Genomic DNA, 25,522 nt, shown 5'->3' on the forward strand with positions numbered 1-25,522 from the left:
CTCTGCTGCTTTTTGATTAAAATTTCAGATCTTTAAACGAGCACTCTGGGCCCTTTCAGCCTATTAATAGCTATTCTCTGCTTGTAGCTTATGCTTCATGAAACCATCTCTCACTCCTACTGTACTTTTCCATTCCTACACCTTTGCTTGTGCCATACTCTCTGCCTAGAATGCTCTCCTGCCTAACCCTGCTTGGGATAGCTGTTCATATTCCCCCTACCTAAAATAAGTTTTCCTTATCTTTAGTACTTTATGTCAACTCCTAAAATACTACTTTAAATTATAGTTTTATTTATGTGTTTCATTTTCCCTAATTATAAGCACCTCAAGGGCAAAGATCATGCTTATTAATTATGGCATCCTCTGAATTCCTTGTCTTGCATTGTGCTTTGCCCACAAAGAGGAACACAGTAGGACATCAAATAAATATTTGTAGCATAAATGAAAGAATGGTATTCAGTTTTTGTCTTAAATAAGACAACGGAGTAGAAAGCAGATTGACTCTAAAACCTCTTAAATAATGTACCTAGAAGTTTTGAGATATTCAATATTCAAGGAAATCAGGGCTCAAATCAACTACAGAACTAAATTTCCGCTAATCACCTTTCCATACACCACAGTCTAAGACCTCCATGACAAAGGTTAAATGATGATTTGGGGACATGGTATTTGTTGTCAATAAAACAGAGCATCCACTTGGACTAAACTTACCATGCCTTCATTCATTCCACCAGGTGGAAGATGGCAACAATTTGAATGGTTGGATCCAAGAGTCTGACTGACCCCTGATATTAATAGAAGCGTCCTAGGTTGAGGCATTCTATAAAAACTGTATGAAAAAATAAATACTCAGGATAGTAGCTCCCTTGGAGAAAGGTAGTGAATGTTTAGGAGAGGCAGGAGGAAACTTCTGGGTTGCTGGTCACACAGGTGTGTTCACCAAAACTTTACCAGTGTACACTTGTGATTTCTGCATTTTCCTATATACATGTCGTATTTTAAGAAGTATAAAATGAATACCAATAAAAACAACTTAGCTAATATTAAGAAATCAACCATTTTAGCAAGATTAAAAAAAAAAACTTAAAACCAGATAAGAGGAAAAAGCAATCAATTTAACAAATTTTTTTTATCATTAACTATGTCAATCCTAGGTGTACTTTCTTCATTTCCCTACTTCTTCATTTATTATTACTAGTACGGCATTGGCATTTAAAACTCTGGCTTTTCATTTCTCCACTGAAAAGTTCTAGAGAGAATTCTGAAATTATTACTCAACCTAATTATTTCTCTTATACCTATACGCAGAAAATCCAGCTTAAAATTTTTCATCAATTGGGTCAGTTTCCAGAAGGTCCCCTTCAGCTGTGACCTTTTCATCCATTTGTTCATTCAAGGATTATTTACCAGGACTTTCTATGTGCCAGACACTGTGCTAGATACCAACGATGATTCTATAATGAACAAAATACCTGCACCCCATCTTGTGGAGCTAAGACTCCAGTAGAGACCAACGGATCACCAGCCAATTAGGATACAAGGACACAACAGCATAAAGGTACCGAGTATCATATCGGGTACCAGGGATTCACATAATCCAGAATTAGGGGCAGGTGGGTGTGGGGATGGGGTGGAGGCAGGGTTTCCTATTAAAAGTAGTAACTGAGCTGAGAAGAAAAGAAAGTTTCTTCTATGAACATGTGATTTGTTTGATGTTATCGGTACAGGGCAAACAGAAAAGTTTAAAATTAGGTTTATTTCTCTGTAGTTTGATCCAGACTATCCTCAACCCCATGAGAGTTTCTTCTAACTAGGATGTGGTTAACTTATTAACTATGCTGTCAGTCTTGGAAAATCATTATTTGTCTTAACACGATTTTATAGAATACTAAATAGCATCCTTTGGATTTAAAAATCACAGCAGTTTTTTCCCTCTAAACCTAATTCTTCAAAAACAAAAAATTTTTAAAGCAAAAAGAACAGTAAAGCGCACATAAAATTAAAGTGCTTGAAAATTATAGCCAGTTAAAGTAATCGTAAAATACTCTTAGGTCCAAACTGAAGAAAAAGCTCTGGGTGGCTCTCAATACTACTTCACTCTCTTATTTTGATATCCTGTGACCTCTTTCTAAAGAATAACATTTACAGGGGCGCCTGGGTGGCTCAGCGGGTTAGTTGTCTGCCTTTGGCACAGGCCATGATCTCAGGGTCTTGGGATTGGGCCCCCCATGGGGCTCCCTGCTCAGAGGACAGTCTGCTTCTCCCTCACTCTCAAATAATTAAACAAACAAATAAAATCTTTTTAAAAATTATTGTTATTTCCCTGGTTATAAAAATAATATGTATTTCATTGCAGAAAACTAGGAAAATATAAAAAATAAAAACCATCTACGAGCCTATTACCCACAGAACTGCTATTAAATCCTCCCATGTTCTTTCCTTTTCCTATAATTTAACGAAGCTAGGGCCTCATTCTTTATACATTGCTATAGAATATTTGTGTCCCCCCAAACTCATATGTTGAATTATAAAAGATAGAAACTCTCGTAAAAGAGACCTCAGAGGGTTCCCTGGCCCCTTCCACCATGTGGGGTCACAGCAAAAAGACAGCCTGTATGAAGGAGGTCTCACCACACATGAAATCTGCTGGCACCTTGATCTTGGACTTCCCAGCCTCCAGAACTGAGAAATATATATCTATTGTTTATAGACCACCCAGTCTATGGTATTCTTGTTATAGGGACCTAAATGAACTAAGATATACATTTTTAGTCCTTTTATTACAGTTGATTCATTTTATAAAAATATTTCAGGTATTAAAAAAAATCATACTGATAGTAACAGAACTTTACAGATAACTTAAACTTTACCCTGTGTATTCTTATCCATACAATTCTTCTCTACCTTCCTTGAAGGCAACCATCATCCTGAATTCGGTGTCAAACTCTCCCACTTCTTATATTATTACCATATTAACAGTGTATCTATTACAATATAGATTGTTTTGCATGTTCTGATACTTTGTATAAATACAAAATGGCAATCACATCCTAAAACTTGCATTTTTCACCCCACACTATGGTTGACAGATTCCTTTTGATATACTTCCCTAATTCATGCATTTTCATGGCTTCACAGTAGCAGTTCCCTGTTTGACTATACCACAACTTATCCTCCTTCCTGTTGATGAACATTGTTTCCAACAATTGTGTGGTATTGGGTGCTACCAAAAGCGTTCTTGTCCAGGTCACCATGTGCTCAGACAAGGAAGTTCCTCTAGGGTATACACACAGGAGTTCAATTTCTGTGTTCCAGGGGACAAGCATTTTTAATTTCTATACTTCAATCTTAAACATTTTAAATAAAACTGAATAGTTCTTACTACAGTTATACAGGAATAACTTCACCCATGTACCCTTTCTCTGCTTTGGGCCAGAGTACCATAATTAAATAAAATCAAATGATTAAATAAATGTGGAAGGCTAAGAGACGATGACCAGACGGCAGGATCTACTCAGAAGCCTACACACAGTGGCACAGAAATGACTAGACAGTAATTACACCTGACTGTCTTCCATTTAATGTGTTCTAAAGGAAGTGTTGAGGCATTCTTAACTCTTGCACAGCGGGACAGCTCTCTTCAGACTACATTCAGTAGAAGAGATAGAGCACGATGGAGAGAAAGATATATTCTGGAGTAATATAGAGCTGGTGGCAGGAGTTCTGCAAAGCATATTGGTGAAAGCAAACCTCCGTAGCCAAACAACTGATGAAGATTTTTACTGAAAATCTAGACTTTGAGTAAATACAGACAGACTAAGAAATTGATTTTTTTTAATGGCCATTCCAGTGCAAAACAATGTGGAGATAGGGCGAAAAATAACAGAGAACCTTGAAAATGATAGAAGAAGGGAGTCTAGATAGAGACGATTTTCCCTGGCCTCTACCTTCAAAGCATTTCTAATGATATGTGTACGTGTCTATCTGTGCATATACACATATAAGCATAAGGTAGGTATGTCATAGTTTGGAAAAGCCCCTGGGGATTCTCATCCATCCCTTACCGTGGTCATCTCCCTTCTCTCAGCATCCTCTCCCACAGCCTTGTAAAACAAGGCGACTGATGTCACATATAACACTGAGCTTTACAAACCACTTCTACATATATCACCACATTTGATTCTCAGGATAACTTGAAGAAGGCAAGTGCTACTATTATTCTGACTTTACAGATGAGAAATAGATAGCTCAGAAAAGGGGGCGCCTGGGTGGCTCTGTCCGTTAAGCATTCAACTCTTGATTTCCACTTGTCATGCTCTAGAGTCTTGAGATCAAGCCCCACTTAGGGCTCCATACTCAGTGCAGAATCTGCTTGAGATTCTCTCTCTCTTTCCCTCTGTTTCTCTCCTTCCAATCAGACATACAAATGTACACATGCTCTCTCAAATCAATCAATCAATCAAATCTTTAAAAAACCCTAAAAGTTCCCAGAGGTAAAACAACTTGCCCAAGGTCACAATGAGAGACGGGGAGGGAGCTGTGAAAGCACTTGAGGAAAACAGTGAATTCAGGTCTTGGAAGGAAGGCCTCTATAGGAGGCGCAGCACTCTGCACTGTGCCTTTGACAAAAAAGTTGGGAATGGGGGTAAACATGGTACCTCTGGGCTTCAAACGAATCCATGATGATTCTTACATTCAAAAAAAGAGCTAAACCAAATAGTCTATTATTTTCTATATTTTTCCATATGCTTAAACAGTTTCATATTAAAAATAAAACAATTCTGTCAGCAGAGCTTAGAGACGCCACCATATTGAGGTTAGGATGCCAAGGAGTAGAGAATACCTGAGGTGGAGGTAGAAAAGACCTGACTTCTCCAAGGGTCAGAGGAGGTGAAAGAAATAATCAGGCCTGGATGCATGTGACACATGAGAGCACACGAGCAAGGGAGAACAGAGCCTTGGACATAGGAGGCCTCCAGGGGAACTAGGGAGCCCCCAGAGAAAACTGCATTACCTTACACTAGGTCAAGCTGATTTTCGTTAACTGGAGACCACACACCTCAGGCCTGATTTATTCGGTAAACTGTTCTGAATTCCCCCACTTAACAGGAATAATCCTTTGTGCCTTTTAAGACGGCTGAATGTACCAAGCACAATGCAGTGAGTACTACAGGAAAGAGGCATTACAGGTTTGAAAAAGAACAAAGACTAGCAATGCCGGGGCTCATCTCTGGAGGAGAAATTCCTTTTTATCTTGAAAGCGGAGGCTATGGCAAGTTACTTGAGCAAATGGTGGTAACAACACTCAGCCAACCGGGGAGTCGTGGGTTTGTGGGCCATATTTCCTTATAATATCCCTGGGAAAACCACTAAGAAAAGCCCCCACACACTTCTGTTCTTATCTGTCTTGTTGGTTTTATTTCCCTGATCCTTCCATACTAACACACTGGGGTGGGGGGTGGGGAGAGGGATGTATCTTGCTGAAGGTGCATAGCTGAGCCAAGAATAGAACTCCAGCATCCTGTCTCTCGGCTCACTTCTGGACCATGTTACCTCAGGAAGGAACATTTGAAAATAGTAATTCTCTCCCACCTTGCAACCAAGCTGTGCACAAGCACATGATCGATGAATGAAGTTGGCTAAGTGACTCAGCACTGGGCTGGTTCCCCTGTGAGTCAGGCCCAGAATCCTGAGTGGCTGGAAGCACAATTCTTGTTAAATAAGACTTTAAAACCAAGGTCTTTACCACCGGAGATCACTGAATGATTTCAGGGGTATTTTATTTTGTTTGAGCAAGGATTAGGATGTCACCTCTAGCATCTATGACATGAATCAGCTTGAGTAATTATATTGCCCATAATTTTCACAGATGTCTCTTTATTGTACACTGCAGGCTGTTTCAGGCAGTAGTCTTAGAGTCCAGTTGAGGTAGAGGCAACAGCGTAGACAGGACAGAGGACAAGTGGCTGGACCATAGGAATTAACAATTTAGGATCACATCTGCATCTCTTCCTCTTTAATGCAGAAAAAGACCACAAAGTAAGACCTTCTCTTATTCCTCTGAAGGGTAACAGCTATCTACACAGCTTTGGGGGCATATTGGTAAGATGCCCCAACCTGACCCTGTCAATAGCCGTTGGTTTTGACCACCTGCTCCCAGCAGGGAAGAAGCTAGCCTCTGAGCAATGACCCCTGTGACAGATGGCACAGCACAGACAGAAAAGGGCCAGCCAAAAATACTCCTTCCCACAGAGGGAGGGAGCCTGGGTGTTTAAAGGCAGGAGTCAAAAGAACAAAGCAATGAAATTCACCAAGTGTATCTAAAACTTGCCCTCAGGATATCAATAGTCTTTTGAATGACAAATGAATCAAAACCCTTGATGAAGGGACCTCAGGACCCTGGGTACAGCAAGCTGTCATTAGCAAGGTTTTGGAACAAATTATCTTAGGGAAAAGTGTGACAGTGAGTTTAGCAAAGGACTCTCAGAGCCATTAAAAAAACTGAGCACTTAGGGCAACCTTAGAGTCAACTCGAATTTCCAGAGATTCACTACTTTTTTTTTTTTTCAAAGATTTTACTTATTTATCTGAAAGAGAGAGAGCTGGAGGGAGAGCTCACGAGCAGTGGGAGCAGTATAGGGAGAGGGAGGGGGAGAAGCAGACTCCCCGCTGAGCAGGGAGCCTGACAAGGGGCTCAACCCCAGAACCCTGAGATCATGACCCGAGCTGAAGGCAGGTGCTTAACTGACTGAGCCACCCAGGGGCCCCAATATTCACTACTCTTGAAGTAACACAGTTCAAAGAATACTGATGTTAAAACATCAGTCCTAGAATGGACTTTAATTGGCAGTAGGAAAAACCATTAGCCCCTGCTTTGGTTTGGTTACCAGTACTGGGGCGGGGGGTGGGGGGGTGCGTAAAAGAAGCAAAAGGGAAGAAGCTGGCATAAAATAAAGGGTAAAGAAAGAAAGAATTAATGCCCAGCAGTCTCCAAGGAGCTTTTCAGATAGCCGCCATGATACTATGAAAGAAGCATTTTTTTTTGCCATTTTTAAATGAAAACACACAACATACACACACACAAAACGCAGTAGCATTATTCACAGTAGCCAAAAAGTAGAAACAACCCAAGTGTCCACTGACAGATGAATGGATAAACAAAATGTGGCACACATATACAGTGGAATACTGTGCAGTCTTAGAAAGGAAATCCTGACCTAAGTACAATGCTGAAGCTTGACAACGTGATGCTAAGTGACATAGCCAGTCACAAAAGGACAAGTCCTATATGATACTCCTTATACCAGGGGCCTAGAGAGTAGTCAGAAAGTAGAATGGTGGTTACCAGGGGCCGGAGGCAAGGAGGACAGGAATTTCATGGGTACAGAGCGCACCCAGTTTGGGAAGATGAAGAAGTTCTGGAGATGGATCATGGTGATGGTTGCACACCACTGTGAACGTACCTAATAGCACTGAACTGCACTTTAAAATGGTTAAAGTGGTCCATCATATGTTACATATTTCACCACAATTTTTAAAAATGAAAAAAACATGGCATAGTGAGGTTAAAACACTTGCCAGGTCAAAACTAGTAAAGGGAGGTGACAAGATTCAAGCCAAGCTTAAAGCTTGTGATTTCCTCAGACACTCCCTCCTCCAGCACAGAACTGTCCAGTCTTTCGGAGAAAGAGAAGGACAAGGAGGAGAACTCTGATGCTCTGCTTGACCACAGTTCACCTGCTACAACTCATTCACATCTCTCTCCCTCACACACTAGTCATGTGGGGGTCCTTTGCTCAAATGTCATCTTATCTCACTTTCATCTCTTAGCCCTCTCCAAAGAGTGCACCCTGTAAGCATTCCCTATAGGTAATGTCCTGCGTATTCCAAGCTCACCAACATCACACAACAGATTCTCGAAAACCTCCCACCCTAGAAAGCCTCCCTGAATGGGAAAGTAACAGAATAGCCCTAATCCCATTATGTGGGTCCTTTAAACAATTTTCGCTTACTAAAAAAATTTATGCTGTAGGATTTACTTGCCAAAAAAAAAGGTTAAATTACCAGAGTTCTGAGGCACCTTAACGTCACCAGATCCAGTGGTTCTGTACTGGGGCAGGGAACATTTGGCAATGAATGTCTGGAGACATTTTTGAGTGTCACAACTTGGGGGAGGGGGTACTGCCGGCATCTAGTGGGAGGCCAGGGACGCTGCTGAACATTCTACAAGGCACAGAATAGCCCACCACAACAAAGAATCATCCCATTCAAAATGTCAGTAGTGGACTGGTGGCTCGATTAAGCATCTGACTCTTGATTTTGGCTCAGGTTGTAATCTTGGGGTCCTGGGGTCAAATCCCACGTTGGGCTCAGTGGAGAGTCTACTTGAAGAGTCTCTCTCTCTGCCCCATACCCCACTTTGTGTACATGTGCACATGCGTGCGCTTTCTCTCTCTCTCTCTCAAATGAATAAATAAATCTTTATAAAATGTCAATAGTGCCAAGGCTGAAACACTCACATGACACTTGCATTTCCTTTACAAATTACCAAGACATGACAGCATCTGCTACAATACCTATGACAGACAGAGAACTGGGATCTGAGGCAGCCCACTTCACCTGTTAACAGATAAGTGTATTCCTCAAATTTGATCACAATTTGCCTCTACAAGCTTTCAACTCTCAGTCTTAACATGAATTCTGAGGGTCAAACAATAGTCGAATCCCTATTCTACATGGCAGTTCAAAATCAGAAGATAGGTGCCACATCTTATAAACATAGTAGATGGACATTTATATAATCATTTATCCATGGTTTTATGTTTAAGAGTCCTATACTGAAATTCTCAAGAACAGATAGCATGTCTATACTGTGTTGCCCAGACTGCCAGTAAAAATATCATCCTGACTAGTACTTAGTAGTATATAACTAGTACTTACTAATATATAACTAAGTTGATGGTGAGCATCAAAGAGGTGAGTACCTACCAACCTGCTATGATGCCCAGATAAGAAGTACCATCACTACTTCACAAATACAGGTCTGTTGATACCAGTACTCACCTCTTTTTTCCACTTTACCTGGTTTCTACCAGCTACGTATAGCTGGGGGTCAGCATGCTATCTCTCTCTCCCTCTCTCACACACACACACACACACACAGACACACACACACACACCATCTAGTGAGAATCCCTACACAGTAAAAATCCTCTTCATCCTCTAGAAGGAAAGTAACCCAAACTTTGGCACATCTCCATTGAAGGCTGTTAATTCCTGGTCCATCTGCTTAGCTGGGCTACAAAACTATGAGAAACTTCTGATATTCTATATAGATTATCAAATTAATGACATCAGCAGTTTAGGAGATTGCTTTGCAGAAGAAAGATGCTTTCTAAGCACTGTCTCAACCTTGCAAAGCTAGTCTGTACCATGACAAGGACTCACTTCTGAGCAAACTTGGAAAGTTTCTAGTTTGACTGATAGCCCCAGTGATAACTACAATTCAAAAATTATTCCAGCACCTCACCAACTTGGCTTTCACTGCTGTTCCATCAGTTCATTCACTTTCTAGTGTGCCATTCTCATTCCTCCCTGAAATGCTAATCAGGCACATCTTCCTCCTTTCGTTGCCCAAGCAAAACCTATTGTGTCTTTAAGCTGAACATCAGGATCACTCTCAAACCTTCCATCAAGTCTTTTTTATTAACTCCATTCCATGATGATCTCTCCAGTCTGTACACCAACTTCTCACTCACTTGCATATATTCTGCTTTAGAATCAGTCACCAAAGGTTTTATTTAGATAGGCTACACATTCAATTAAGTATCGATCAATCAACAAATATTTACTGAGTTCCCACAATGTATTCTAGGCTCCGAAGGAGACAGAAAATATGTATACTCTTTAGTGACTCTCCTTGAAGTGCTGACACTATGCCAACTCAAAACCATAGCTAGACTTAAGAAAGTACATAATTACTAAGTTATAACTCCAGGTGTTAAATACTACATAAGTTCAGAAAATAGGTTCAAGGTCTCTCAGTTCTCATTTCTTGGAATGAAATACCAGAAACAAAAGAAAAAAGGGATATCTTCATTCATTCCCTTAATATTTTGAGGCTTTTAGAGGCATTACAATACACCCTCCAATTGTACTGCACAGTAAGTCTAGATTTATACCTCACTTCATCTTTAACCACAATACAAGAGAGGGAGAACAAGTGGTAACCACCAATCCATTCTCTAAATAAGGAAATGGAAACTGGGCTTAGAAAGAGGAAGACAATCTACCCAAAATGTTTTTTAACAACAAAATCAAAACTAGAGCCAGTATTCTGGTTTCTAGCCCCTGGTTTCTAAATCCCCACAGCTTCTCCTCTTTCCTCCTTCAGCCACACACACATGACTGTGCAACCTCCCCCATTACTGCTTTTTATTTTTTATTTATCTGTTCATGAGAGACACAGAGGAAGAGGCAGAGACATAGGCAGAGGGAGAAGTAGGCTCCCCGTGGGGAGCCTGATGCGGGCGGGACTCCCCCTCAGGACCCTGGGATCAAGACCTGAGCGGAAGGCAGACACTCAACCACTGAGCCACCCAGGTGCCCCCATTACTGCCTTTTAGACACAGCAGTAAAAAGTCAAGACAAAGTTTTGCATTTTATTAAAAGTAGGCTCCATGCCCAATGTGGGGCTCAAACTCACAACCTTGAGATCAAGGGTTATATGATCTGCCAACTGAGCCAGCCAGGTACCCACCCCCCTAAAGTTTTGCATTTTTAAATGATCTCCTCCAGGAAAAAAAAAATACGTGCTCCACAACCTTAAAAGAAAACCTGACAATCATATACCTTTTCTTATATTTTTCATGAATGTGAAAACCCAAAACCATAATCAAATCTCAAAATCTAAATGTGCATCTAGAAAACAACTGGAGAGTAGGGGGTAGAGGCAGCAAAATGAGAGTATGTATCTTGGTATTAAACATTAATGTTTATACGGGAAGAAACCTACTCTATTTGGTTATCCACTTTCCATCCAATAGATTAAACCCTGTTATCTTCAGAGACTAGCAAGTACGTGGCACATGGTAGATGTTCAATAAATGCTTAGTGAATGAATGAATTTTTTTCCTGATATATCATGAGCTCCTTCAGGGCAAAGACCTCATCTCAGACACTTGTGTATCCCTGTTTTAAAGTGGGCAGTCAGTAATGCATTGAATTACATTATTCAACAAGTAGGTATAGAGAGCTCTCTGCAGGAAGGCTGTGTTTTCTTAGATTCTGTATTTCTCAATTTGTCATCCATTAATTACAGGGCCAAACTAACAAGCTTATACCTCCCCTGCCATCCAGAGCCCATACTCTGAATTGTATCCTTTACCAACTCACATACCAAGCCAGGATTTCCCTTGCCCTAAATCAACCCAGGGCCAGGCACCACACACCTAGAACAGCTCTATACCCCCAAGCCCGCCAAAATTATTCAAAATAGCTAACCCAATGTCATTTCCCCTGCCCTGCCTTGTCTTTCCCATGAAAAATACAAAAAAAGGTTCTGGACCTCACTTTCTCATCACTCCCTGCTCCCGACCAAACCCAGTGCTTCGCTGATGGCCCTGCTGGTGGGGCATCCCTTCTCTTGGAGAGTGTAAATAATAAACCCTTCTTTTAATGGCATTTACCGCTCTGTGCTATCAGTCATTTTTACAGATTAAGACCCAGGCACAAATCAGTTACATACTGTCATTGCTATCACAACCAGACACAAAGAACCAGAACCCGGCCTAATCCTAAACGCTGCCTTACATCACTGTTTATAAAAATGTACCCTCTCTATCGGAAGGCAAACTCCTTTGAAGACTTAAGCAAGCTCTCTTGTATCACCTACTTACCAACTTTAATGCTATATACACAGCAGCCACTTGACAAGCTAAATGTTACATAGATAATAATTAGTTGACTGTTTTTAAACTTCAATCTTGGGCAGCCCGGGTGGCTGAGCGGTTTAGAGCTGCCTTCGGCCCAGGGCGTGATCCTGGAGACCCGGGATCGAGTCCCACGTCGGACTCTCTGCAGGGAGCCTGCTTCTCCCTCTGCCTGTGTGTCTCTGCCCGCCCCCCGCCCTTGTTTCTCATGAATGAATAAAATCTTAAAAAAAAAAAAAAAAAAAAGCTTCACTCTTACTTACCTACCCTGCCCTCAAAAAAAAAAAAAAAAAAAATCCCCAAAATAAGTGATTAAACTCCAATGCTGCAGTTTTGCAGTTTCTATAAAAAGTTAGATATAAACTACAGTATGACCCAGCAATCACACTCCTATCTATAAAGGTCCAAAACTGGAAGCAACTAGGATGTCTTTCAACAGGTGAATGGATAAACAAATTGTGGTCTATCCACAGAACAGAATATTAGTCGATGACTTAAAAAAAACGACCTACTGGTTCACTTAACAATATGGATAAATCTTACATGCATTTTGCTGAGTGAAAAACTACATACTGCAGGATTCCATTCATGTAACATTCTGAAAAAGGCAAAACTATAGGTATGGAAAATAGATTAGTGGTGTCTAAGACTGACAATGTGGTGGTAGGTGGCTGACTATGAGGATATACACAGGGAAGTTTTTAGGGTGATATAACCGCTCTATTTGGTACATGACTTTATGTATTAGTCAAAACCCACAGAACTATACCTTACAAACAGTATACTTTAGGGCAGCCTGGGTGGCTCAGCAGTTTAGCGCCTGCCTTCAGCCCAGGGTGTGAGCCTGGAGACCTGGGATCAAGTCCCACATCAGGCTCCCTGCATGGAGCCTGCTTCTCCCTCTGCCTCTGTCTCTGCCTCTCTCTGTGTCTCTCATGAATAAATAAATAAAATCTTAAAAACAAACAAACAAAACCCAAATAGTACACTTTAGTGTATATAAATTATTTTTTCAATTGGCAATAATCGCTCCTCAGATAAATCTCATTGGCTACGATACTGTCACTGCACAAAGCTTAAATTATTTTTTAAACAATCAAAAGGCTATCAGGGGATTCCAAGGTAGAATGCAGAGCACAACAAGTGAACCTAATGTATTATAAATGTATGACATAAACTCTTGAAGAGAGTGAGGGAGAAAAGGAGCTGACTTAAGTTACTTCAGAAAATGTTTTTCAACCAAAAACTGTAAGGCTGAAGACAAAAGAAAGTATGAAAGTATACATAAACATCATACTTTAGTTGGCAAATTTGTTGCTCATGGGAGTATGATTAATAACACAGAATTTGCTTTACCTGTATAGAGGACTGAATAAATAAGTAAATCCACCATCCACTATAGCGGATGGTACGAGACAGTATTCTTACTATCAGAGGAGGAAATGCAGGTAAGCAAGGGGAGAAGACTAGAATACACACTGTGGAGCTGGATCAGAGTCAGAGACATGAGCGTGAATCCATGCTTAATGTATATATATACACCAATGGATAGATTCGGGAATAACTGCAAATATGCATACATACATTGGCTGGTATACATATGTGTACTTCCTAGCTCCATCCTCTGAGAGGACCTACCTACTAGTACTAGATACACTCAATGCTCAGAGTTTGGTTTCTCCAATGAAAAGAACCAGCACTCCTTTCAGAGATGCTGATTCCAAAGTGAGAACAGGGAAAACACAAGATAGGCCTGGAACATCTTTTAGTTCCAGAAAGTAAGAAGTGCTCAAGTAACAGAAGAATGAGGGCATGTTAAAGGGACAGAAGCCAATCTGGAATAGACCCCAGTAGCCAAAACTGGAACAATCTGAGCAACCAAATAAACAGCATGGTTATAACCCAAAACAGATATATGAGTCCATACTGATATAAATTAATGACAATTAAAAAAAAAAAAAACAGGGGAAAAAGGGAATAAATCTTCCTTTACAGAATTCCAAAAAAGATGTAGATACTACTTCCTTAAGGGGGTGAAGCTTAATCCTTATTCCTCCTCCTCTAAGTGTGGGCTGGACTTAGTGACCAATTTCCAAAGAATGCAGTATGGAAAAGGGAAAAATAGTCCCTTTCCAGTGGAGAAACCTGGCAAACAGTACCTTAACCGAATGCCTATGCTTAAAATCACCGGTAATAAGTCATGTTAAGATCATATACCAATTTTAGCACCGCCTTCAGCCTGGGGTGGGATCTTGGAGACCCGGGATTGAGTCCCCTGTCAGGTTCCCTGCATGGAGCCTGCTTCTCCCTCTGCCTGTGTATCTGCCTCTCTCTATGTCTCTAATAAATAAATAAGATCTTTGAAAAAAAAAAAAAGGATCATATACCACTGATAGGATGTGATGAGAAAGGCATTTCACCTTTCAGGCATTCTTCCTCAAAAATTATAACCTTAGTCTAGTCATGACAAAGGCTCCACACAAATCCAAATTGAGGGACAGCCTACAGGATACCTCATCAGGAGCACTGGGTGATACGCAATATGTTGGCAAATTGAACTCCAATTAAAAATAAATAAATAAATAAGTAAAAATAAAGACATTAAAAAAATACCTCATCAGGTATTCATCAGAACTCCTCAAAATACATTCATCAGAACTCCTCAAAACTGCCAATGTCATAAAAAAGAAGGGAAGTCTGGGAAACTGAGGAGATTAGAGGAGAGTACAGAGACATGATTAACTGAATGCAATGTGACATACTGGATCCTGCAAAGAAAAAAGGCATTAGTATAAAAACTGGTAAAATCCAAAGAAAGTCTGGAATTTCAGTGATGCACCAATCTTGGTTTCTTAGTTTTGACCATTATGCCATGTAATGTAACTGAGGGAGCCATATGCAGAGCTCTCTGTAACTTTGTAAACTTGCCGGTGAGTCTAGAATTATTCCAAAATAAAAAGTTGATTTTTAAATAATCTAAGGTTGCTTTAGGGTCAAAATAGTGAGGAAACTAATTAAAGTTTTACCTGCAAGATTTCTGTGAGACAGAACAGGATCACATTATTAGGCACATCTGTTACAGAGAACAAATACAGTGCACTTCACTATCCTGTAAGCTAGATCCATTGTAATGATACTTCTATTGATGAAGACAATGCACTTCCATGGCACATTCACAGTCAGATGCTTCTTTACCAGAGGCAGAACTCCCAAAACACAGGACTACACACTCTTTCTTTGATGAGGATTCCTTCCTTGCCTTCCAAGCCTCCCGGGATTCCTGGGCTTATATAGCAGAACTGTGGCCTCTCCTGGGACTCTCATCTTGTCTGGTCTGGATGCTGGCTTGCCTTTAAGAGGCCCAGAGCTGTAGCTGAGACCCTGCCCCTTCCTTCTCACTTACTATTGGCTCTGACACAGAACTAAAGAGATTCGAACCACCCCCAGTATCTTCACTTCCAGATTAAACGATTCCAGAAGCATCACTGAGTACCTGAACTGATAATAGCCATATCCTAGCCTCTGGCCAAATAATTGCACAGGCTCTGCAAAAGACAGCAGAACTGATGAGTTACACCTGACACTCACCTCTACTATTACTATTAGTTTTTTGAGGCCATCAATACAATGCACTTTGTATTCCTAAATGAAAATTAGCACTACATTTTTAAGGTAATGACTTAAAATTCTAAGAATTCACTGGCTGCCCTCTGGGAAAGATGTATACTGGCTCTGATCTCTAATCCAAATTCAGAAAACAGCATTCAAAAGGGAATTTCTCTTTTGGAATCTGCCAAATTCCACTTGCTTAACTTGCTTTATGAAATAAGCAGAAAGAAAAGAAAAGAAAAGAAAAGAAAAGAAAAGAAAAGAAAAGAAAAGAAAAGAAAAAGAAAAGAAATAGAGGTCACAGAACTTTATTAAGATAAAAAGTAAAAGATAAAGCATTTAAGCAATAAAAAGTTTCTTGATAGTCTTTCCTCTAGTGTATTACTCTATAAAGCCACATGTGAGGAAAGACCAAGGATACCCAGTATGATCCATATCTTAGCCTATTTCAGTACACCTGCTATAGTCAAGTCATTATAAGAAACAGCAACTTTTCCTTCCCAGTCTGCCCCATACTGGTGTCTGATCCTACAGGGCCCTTTTTAAAAATCTGACTGATGTGGAACAGGTTCAGGAGGCAAATTCAAAGAAGAAATTCCAATAATGTTTTAGGTAATCATTGCTTCACTGTATTAAGTGCACTGTCTCCCAAGATAACTGTTTTGTTTCGTATTTTCTACTTTAAAAAAATTAAGAATGCTCATCCCTATTTTTCAGATAATATGGGGTTAAATGCATAAAAAATTAAGATGGCTATCTGAAGAACCACCCAAACCTAATAATTAGGGTCTCCACTTGGAAAAAACATACCATTCACTTAAAAAAAAATCTTTTTTTAATATTCTAGCTAATTTTATTATTTGTTAAAATTAACTGAAGCAGATACTAATACAATTAAAGCCAAGTAAACATGAAAATTCTTAAGTACCTCACTGATCTGATTTTAGGTCTTAGATATAATGTCACAGAGATTGTTATTAGGAAAATGCAACGATTTCAAACAAACACTATAAACCATTAAAAACAAACAAACATTAAAAAACAAATCCTATGGGACACCTGGGTGGCTCAGCGGTTGAGCATCGCCTTTGGCTCAGGGCATAATCCTGGAGTCCCAGGATTGAGTCCCACGTTGGGCTCCCTGCGTGAAGCCTGCATCTCCCCCTGCCTGTGTCTCTGCCTCTGTGTGTGTGTGTGTGTGTGTGTGTGTGTGTGTGTCATGAATAAATAAATAAAATCTTAAAGAAAAAACCCTAAATGATGACACTTTGGTCTCCATGATATTAACTGCATCTCCAAGACTGCTTCTTACATGAAAACTTTTCATATCATACCTGCTGATCTAGAAAGTAGAAAAAAAATGGGATCCCTGGGTGGCGCAGCGGTTTAGCGCCTGCCTTTGGCCCAGGGCGCGATCCTGGAGACCCGGGATCAAATCCCACATCGGGCTCCCGGTGCATGGAGTCTGCTTCTCCCTCTGCCTATGTCTCTGCCTCTCTGTGTGTGTGTGTGTGTGTGTGTGTGTGTGTGACTATCATAAATAAATAAAAATTTAAAAAAAAGAAAAAAATGACCATTGTACTTGTATGACTTCTGTTCCCATACATAGTAAATGATGGCAACTTTCTCCTGACCTCTCTATGGACATAGGCATGATTGTGTAGATGGAAATACATGGTGGACAAAATGTTCCTCAGAAGAAAGGCTTGAATCCAAACCAACATATAAGAATTATCAACTGGCCATTCAAGTCCTATTGACTGCCATGTCCTTTCCTTCTGGCTATTTACTATATAGCCATTTTACACTATTTTCTCCACAGCTTGTTGGCATGTCTCTTAAAAGAATTAGAAGGTAAAGAAAGTAAATGCCAACTAATCCACCTTCTTTTTTCCCCTGTACAATTCTGGTAAAGAAAAAAAAAAACACCACCACCACCAACAAAAAAAACCCCCAAACCTGGCAGAGCCAGAGTTAAATAAAATATTTAAGATTACATGAAGATTTTGGAGCACCTGGGTTGCTAAGTCAGTTAAACATCCAACTCTTTTTTTTTTCTTTTAAGATTTTATTTATTTATTCAAGAGAGGCACACATACAGAGAGAGAGAGAGGCAGAGGCAGAGGGAGAAGCAGGGTCCCTGCAAGGAGCCTAATGCGGGACTTGATCCCGGGACCTCAGGATAATGACCTGAGCCAAAGGCAGACGCTCATACCAATATGCTATTAACAACAATTTGACAATTTTAAATGGATACACATACTCTTTACTCCCAGATACTGCTTCACAAATATAAAATGTGTGTACAAGAATATACAATGCAACTTTCCTATAATAACAAAAGGATTTAGATCAACAGAATAAATATTTATTTACTGAATAAATATACACTTATGGGTGGAATAACACCCATCAATAAAGAACTTACTAATAAATCACACTACATTCACTTAATGGCATTCTTCACGGCTGCTAAAAAGAACACGTTCTTCTACAAGCATCAATATGGAAGAGTCTTCAGGACATACTGAGAATGCAAGGCACGGAGCAATGTGTAGAGAACACTACTGTTTGTTAATACACGCACACTTATCCCTACTATGTGTTTGCTAATGTGTGGAATATTTCTGCAAAGATATAAAACAAACTGGTAACTGGATGCCTCTGGGGGAAGGAACCCGCAGGCCAGGTAAGTAAAGGAAACTTACCTCTCTCACTTTGTTCCCCTTATATCACTCTTATACTGATTGCAAGTATTATCTATTAAAAAATTTAAAAAAAAATTTTTTTTTTAATTTTAAAATCAAAAAGGAGGAGAAGAGAGCATATGGCACCAAAAATGCTGCAATCCCACCCTAGGATGCCTCTTCCACTAGGGACCCTGAAGCCTGCTAATCCAATCATTTGATCTTCAGGGGTTGATAACCTTCCTTGAAGCCACATCTTTCTCGTCCCACCTCAGCTTGTATTTAATATATAACCAAAATTTCTGGTTCCAATTAAGATGGAGAAAAGTCCATTCCACCCTCTCACTCCCACTGAATTCTACTAAAATCCCTAGATAGAGTAACACCATGCATTATCTGATGACTGAAAAGTAATTGATTGCCAGTGGACTGGGAAAAGAAACCAAAGCTCAAATTACCATGTAATCAACAGAGTTTTCCTTTTTTCCACTTCTGGTACCTCCTGGATTGAATTCAAAGGCAGCCCAAACCCAGAGCTGCATACCAGAAGCACATAGAACGAGCTCCAAAAGAAGACCTCCATTTTTGGTGCAAAAAAACCCAAAAACAAAAACCAAAAACAGGAATGGGAGCTCCCACATACCAAAAGAAATAGAGGAAATACCCCAATTTTGTTAGTCTCTTCTGTTCCCTCCTGCTTTACCCCAAAACAAATAGGCAGTAGTGGCAATGACCACAGCAGACAAGCAGGAAAACCTTTTCTCTAACCAGAGGAACTGCAATCCCAGGAGCAGAGAGGGTATCGCCATTGTTTTATTTTCTCATCTGCCATTTGGTTCTCAGGGAAATATAGTTACAAGAAATGCAAGGTAGAACAGAAAGTCTCAGCTTTCTAGTAAGAGGAGCTGAAAGGAGAATGCTTTGCATCTGGAAAGTTTGGGAGAACAGGAAGAAGGAGCTCAATAAGGCTGTATGTGAACTCCAGGGCTCATCCCCAAGCTGCATATGGCACGTATCTGACCCTAAACACATACCAAAGGCTTTGACAACTGATCTGTGGAGTATACCACTGCCCAGGTCTGAGAATGGCCACTGGCTGGTACACGCATGGAAAAGACACAAATAGCACTACAAATACTTTGAAAATTGAAGATACTGAACCTCAACCTATAAAAGGCAGGTAAGTACTTACACTCTAAACTTAACTAGATTGGTTGCCTACTAAAACAAGCAAGCAAACCGAAACATTCTCTATTGGATTTACACAAGACCCAAAGTTTCAAACATAATATTCAAAATGTTTGGGATACAAATCCAAACTGATATACAAACAAACACACAACTCAACATTTTGGGGCACCAGGGTGGCTCAGTTGGTTAAGTGTCTGATTCTTGATTTGGGCTTAGATCATGATCTCAGGGTCATGAGATCAAGCCCTGCTTTGGGCTCTGCACTCAGTATGAAGTCTGCTTAAGATTCTTTCCCTCTCCCTCTGCCCACCAACCTCCCGCCTCCCCCACTCTCACTTTCTCTCAAATATCCGAACATCTCACAAGGAAAAGGCAATCAACAGACACGAGCCCCAAGATATAAAATTATCAAAGACTGTAATACAGCTATTGAAATCATGCTCCAACAAATAAACACAAACACTCTTGAAGTAAATGGAAACATACATAATCTTAACAAAAGAATAGAAAACACACATGCACACATGCATGCACATAGGAACCAAACGGAAAATTTTAAACTAGAAAATACAGTAACAGAAATTTTAAAATTTGTTCTGAATAGTATAATTAAGATGACAGAAGAGTCAGTGAACTTGAAGATGGATCCAACAAAAATTATCCAGGCTAAACAGAAGGGGAAAAAAGATTGCAAAAAATTTAACAGAACCTCAAGGACTCATTGGGCAATACACAAGCCTAACATTTATATCATCAAAGGAAAGAAGAAAGAGTGTGGTGTAGGAAAAATATTCGAAGAAATAATAGCCACAAACTTCCCAAATTTGGTAAAAGACATATTCTACATTCAGGAAACTTAGTGCATGGTAAATGGATAAACTCAAAGAAATCTTGCCCAATGAAAACTAAAACAAAGAAAAAAATTCTTGAAAATGATGCATTACCTACAGGGAAATAATAATGTGAATGACTCTGGATGTTTCATGGAGGGACAGAAGGCAATGAAACAATATTTTTAAGTCCTGGAAAAAACCAACAACTATTAACTTAAAATTCTATATACAGGGAGAATATCCTTCAAAAATGATGAGAAAATAAATTCTCAGATGAAGAAAACCAAGAGAATTCATTACCAGCATATCTGCCAAAGGAAATGCTAATGGGAGTTTTTCAGGAAGGGAAATGACACTAAAGGGGAACTTAGAATTTCAGGAAAGAAGGAAGAACAATAGGATTAGTAAATATCTGAGTAAATATAATAGCCATTTTTATTCCTTTAAAGTTCTTTAAAATATAAATGACGGTTGAAAGCAAAAATTTTAACAATGTCTGATGGTGTTTTCAATGACTGTAAATTTAATACAGATGATAATTACAACATAAAAGTAAAAGGGTAAAGAGGTAAATCTAATGGTGCTTAAGTTTCTACATTCCACTTGAAGTAGTAAATATCAATTCTAAGTAGACTGAATAATTAAGTATGTATATGGTAATCCCCAGTCAAAACTAAAGTAACTATACAGAAATAGTAAAACCTCAATAGATAAATTAGAATACTAAAAAATATTCAAATAATCCAAAAGAAGGGAAGAGAAACAAACACAAAACAGAGCAAACAGAAGATAAATTTTAAAATGTAGATCTGAATTCAAAATAGTAATTATCTTAAATGTAAATGGTCTAGATACATCAATTAGAAGAGAGATTGTCAGACTGGACTTCAATTAAAAAAAAAAACAAACTACATGTTATTTACCAGAAACCCACTAAATACCACGATATGTAGGTTAAAAGTAAGAGGATGTTAAATGCAATATGAATTGGATTATGGAACAGAAAAAAGACATTAGTGGAAAATCTGGTGAAACCCAAATAAAATTCTATAGTTTACTTAATAGAGTACTATACTGACGTTAATTTCTTAGTCTTGATAAATATACCAAGATTATGTAAGATGTTAATATTAGGGAAAGCTAGGTGATAGCATATAGGAACTACTTTCATACTCTTAATAATCTGAAACTACTTCAAAATTTTAAAATGTTTACGTAAAAGGGGGAAAATACATACATGAAAACATGAATCAATTGGAATTTGGAGTGGCTAATAGTAATATCAGACAAAATGGACTTCAAACCAAGAAAAATTACCAGGACTGAAAGGACATTAAATAATGGTAAATGGGTCAATTCACTAAAAGATATAACAAACCTAAATGTATATACACTGAACAAGAGCCTCAAAATATGTGAAGCAAAAACCGATAAAACTAAGAGAAAAAATGGACAGATCTACAATTACAGCAGAGATTTCAATCTTCCTTCCTTAGTAATTAACTGAACTAAGTAAAAAATAATCAGTTATTAAAACATAAAGTTGTACACCTTAAATAAGTAGAATTCCTATTAGTAAATTATACTTCAAAAAAAGTTAAAAAAAATAAAGAGGTAGAAAATAATGTTGCAAATAAATAATAATTAAATCACATTTTTAGAAAAAAAGAGAGAGAAGGAAAAAGTCAAGGATAGAAATGAACAGTACTATTAACCAACTGGGTATGGTATAATCAACATTTACAGAACATCCTACCTAACAGCAGCAGAATATAGATTTTTTTCATGTGCACATGGGACATTCACCAAGATAGACCACATCCTGGGTAATAAAACAAACCTTAACAAATACAAAAGTACTGAAATCATACAAAGTATGTTCTCTGACCATAATGGAATTAAACTAGAAATCAGTAAAATAAAGACTATGGACTATCTCATAACACACTTACAAATAATTCATTGGTCAAAAAGGAAGTCTCAAAGAAAATTAAAATTCTACATACCAAAATTTATAAAATACAGTCACAGCAGTGTTTACAGAGAAATTTATAGTATTAAAAACTTATATAAGAAAAGTTCTCAAACAGCCTAAATTTCCGCCTTAAAAAAAAAAAAAGAAAGAAGAGAAAATTAACTCAAAGTACACAGAGGGGAGAAAATAAATATAAGAAAAACAATATAAGCAGAAAACCATAAAATGCTGATGAAAGAAGTCAAATATGACCTAAATGAATGAAGATATACATCATGTTCATTGATTCAATATATCATATAGTTAAGATATCAACTCCCAAATTACTTACAGATTTAATGCAGTTCCAAGCAAAATGCCAGCAGGAGTTTTTGCAGTTATAGACAACCTGATTCTGAAATTGATATGGAAAGAGAAAAGGCCTAGAATAGCCAAAACAATTTTGAAAAAAGAAGAAGAAAACTGGAAGGCTCACATTACACAATTTTCAGCATTGCTATAAAGCTACAGTAATCAAGATGGTGTGGTATTATGAAGGGACAGACACATAAATCAATGGAACAGTCAGAGTCTAGAGAAAACCCACACAAATATAGCCAATTGAGTTTTGACAAGGTACAAAACCAATTCAATGGAGAAAGGATCGTCTTTTCAATAGGAATCGTGCTGCAACAATTACACACCTATCTGCAGAAAATAAATGTGAATCTTGATCTAAACTTCATGACTTATACAAAAATCAACTCACATGGATCATAGATCTAAATGTAAAATGTGAAACTATAAAACTTTTAGGAGAATACAAAGAACATCTTTGTGACCTTCAGTTCAACAAAGAATTCTTATATATGACATTAAAAACATGACCCATAAAAGAAACTGACAAATTAGACTTAAAACTGAAAACTGTAGCTCTATAAAAGACACTGTTAAGACCAGAAAAAGACGGGACACCTGGGTGGCTCGGTGGTTGAGCACCTGCCTTCAGCTCAGGGTGTGATCCCAGAGTCCTGGGATGGAGTCCCGTATTGGGTCCGTCCCCCCCCCCCACAGGGAGCCTGCTGCTCCCTCTGCCTGTGTCTCTGCCTCTCTCTGTGTGTCTCTCATGAATAAATAGATAAAATCTTTTTTAAAAAGAAGACCAGAAAAAAGAAAAAAAGCTACAAACTAGGAGACGACATATCCACATATTTATCTGATAAAAGACTAAAAGACGTATTTTCTAAAAACTCTCAAAACTCACAGCAAGAAAATAAATAATCCACTTTTTAAAAATGGGCAAAAGTTTGAACACTTACCAAAGATACCAAGTGCAAATGAGGATATAGAGCAAATGAACTCTTATACATTGCTAGTGGGAATACAAAATGGTATACCCATTCTGAAAAAATGGTTTAGTAGTTTCTTATAAAAGTAAACATACAGGAGCACCTGGGTGGCTCATTAGGTGAAGCGGCTGTCTTTGGCTCAAGTCATGATCTCAGGGTCCTGGGACTGAGCCCCACGTCTGGGTCCCTGTTCAGCGGGGAAACAGGACTCTATTTGGTGATTATCTAACAGGAATACGTTTCCAAGGAAACATATGTTTTCCAGGAAAAAGGACCCTGTTCATCCCAGGGTCACTGTGTACCAGCCCAAAGCTACAACTAGGTTGCAGGTGTTCTGATGCTTAAATTCTATGCATAAAAACATCTGATGCCCTCTTGCAAAATGTAGACTAATGCCCATACTCTGAACTCCATAGATTCACACTGGATTTTTGAAATACCCCCAAAATTCAGCATTCAATTCCCACAAATAAGGATTCTTACTAGGTTCTGTGAGTAAACCATGGAAGGAAGGAAGAAAACTCTAAAAGTCTTGACAATTTCACATCTATAAACAGAAGCAGTACCTCAAAGGAGCTGATGGGTCTGTAATCCCAGCTAGAAAAGTGACACTACTTTCTGGGGATGATTTTTTTGCTTGACATTTTGCAACAAATTGTGCTGAGTGATAAATGTATGGCTCTTAAAAAAACAAGCAAAAAAAAACACCTTTCTCTGAGCACTATCCTGAGCAAAGACAGGGCTCTAGAGCAGAGCCCAAGCAGGACTGTAAGTCTCATTCCCTGGTATGCTATGCCTCACCACTGGAAAGCAGTAAGGCAGCCTGCTAAGGAGTGGGAGGTCAAAGTGGAGGCAACTCCCACAACCCACATGGGACAATATAAACCAAAGACTTACTAATGGCCAGGAAGGAGCATGTGGCAAGAAACAAAGCCTATCAGCCCCCATGGGTCAGGCTGGATGTAATCTAATTAAAGATGGAAAACACTTGGATCTAATTAATAACAGGTCTTTGATATCCATTCATCACATAAAATGCACTTATTTTCTTTGACCTATTAAACTTTTCAGCAATTTCTAATAACAAGAGTCTATATTAAGATCCTAAAATGAAAGAAGTCTTACCCCTTCTTGCACTTATGGCTGAACTTTTCTTATGAGTCAGGAGAAAAAACAACAACAACAAAAAGCTTGTAAGGTAGGTGAAATACTCATATGGTTATTCTACTTTGTTTCCTCACTATACATAATCACTCATTCTGTGCCCTTCTTGGGTCTTACACATCCCCTACTTTTCCTCCTACTTTTCCAGAAATAAGGAAGAAGAACTACTACAAATAGGACAGAGAAAAAAAATCAATAAATCTACCAAAATATTATTTGCTCTAGAACATCGAGATTAAAAAATCAGATTGCCAGGGGCACCTAGGTAGCTCAGTCAGTTAGGTGTCTACCTCTGGCTAACGTCATGATCTCAGGGTCCTGGGATCAAGCCCCATGTCAGGCTCCCTGTTCAGCAGGGATTTTGCTTCTCCTGCCTTCTCCAACCCCCGCTCATGCTCTCTTTCTCTAATAAACAAACAAACAAATAAATAAACATCTTTTTTAAAAAATTAAAAAAATAAGACAGATTGCCAGCGTTCAGTTTAGAGGTCTTTTTGGACTTTTCTCATCCCAGACTACCCTAAGAATGTCCCAAGGGGCTTTTGTTTAACTGTTCTTAATCACAGTTACTTCAAGCATTCAAACTAACAAGCAGGTACAAACTTAAAATGTGATTGCACAGAGAATCTCCTAATGGGATTACTGTAAGGATGCTCTGCTTCCCTAAATAGAGTGCTAAATTTACTAACATCTTGTACATGAACTCTGTCTGCTTTACTGGTTGCACACAAACCATGGGGACTTCTGCCAACTGTCTGAGTGCAAACTGTGGCAAATGTTAATGGAGTTTGCAAGAACTCTGTAA

The 25,522-nt window shown here is 38.8% G+C and overlaps 1 protein-coding gene and 1 pseudogene across 3 annotated transcripts in view; both read right to left on the minus strand.

Annotated features, from left to right (window-relative positions):
- Positions 1-25,522, minus strand: part of SCN8A (sodium voltage-gated channel alpha subunit 8) — a 178,051-nt gene that overhangs the window by 142,076 nt on the left and 10,453 nt on the right. The window lies entirely within an intron of this gene.
- On the minus strand, positions 12,885-13,007 carry LOC112667302 (U4 spliceosomal RNA; annotated as a pseudogene).

The sequence above is a fragment of the Canis lupus genome, chromosome 27 (genome assembly GCF_003254725.2).
Source record: "Canis lupus dingo isolate Sandy chromosome 27, ASM325472v2, whole genome shotgun sequence".
NCBI lineage: Eukaryota > Metazoa > Chordata > Mammalia > Carnivora > Canidae > Canis > Canis lupus.